The sequence below is a fragment of the Gavialis gangeticus genome, unplaced genomic scaffold, assembly GCF_001723915.1.
Source record: "Gavialis gangeticus isolate Ggan-Ray unplaced genomic scaffold, GavGan_comp1, whole genome shotgun sequence".
NCBI lineage: Eukaryota > Metazoa > Chordata > Crocodylia > Gavialidae > Gavialis > Gavialis gangeticus.
The window spans coordinates 3,619,201-3,619,571 of record NW_017729002.1 but is presented as its reverse complement, the minus strand read 5'-3'; positions in this window follow the sequence as shown (position 1 = coordinate 3,619,571).

Here is a 371-nt window from a genome sequence, read left to right as displayed (position 1 = left end):
GCCTGCGAACCCGCCGCGCAGAGGGGCGGAGACACCCCGGCCGCGCCTGCGCCCCCCCGGGTCCCGGGGACGGGGAGGGCGGCGTCACCTGCGGCCTTCACGTTCTTCCGCCGGGCCCGGGACGCCGCATCGGCACCCCGCTGCTTGCGCGGAGGAGAGCGGCTGGAGCGCACGGAGAAGAGCAGCGCGCCTGAAGCGAGGGCAAACGGCGATTCCTTCTAGTTGTCGCCTGCTTCGCAACCTCCTTTTTAGGGTGAAAGGAGTGGGCGTTGTAGTCACTTGCCGACTCCCTCATCCTAGCATTACAACGCCTTTAAAGCAGGGCAGTGAGGCAGGTGTAAGGACAGCGGTTTGGGTGTAAATACTCTAGA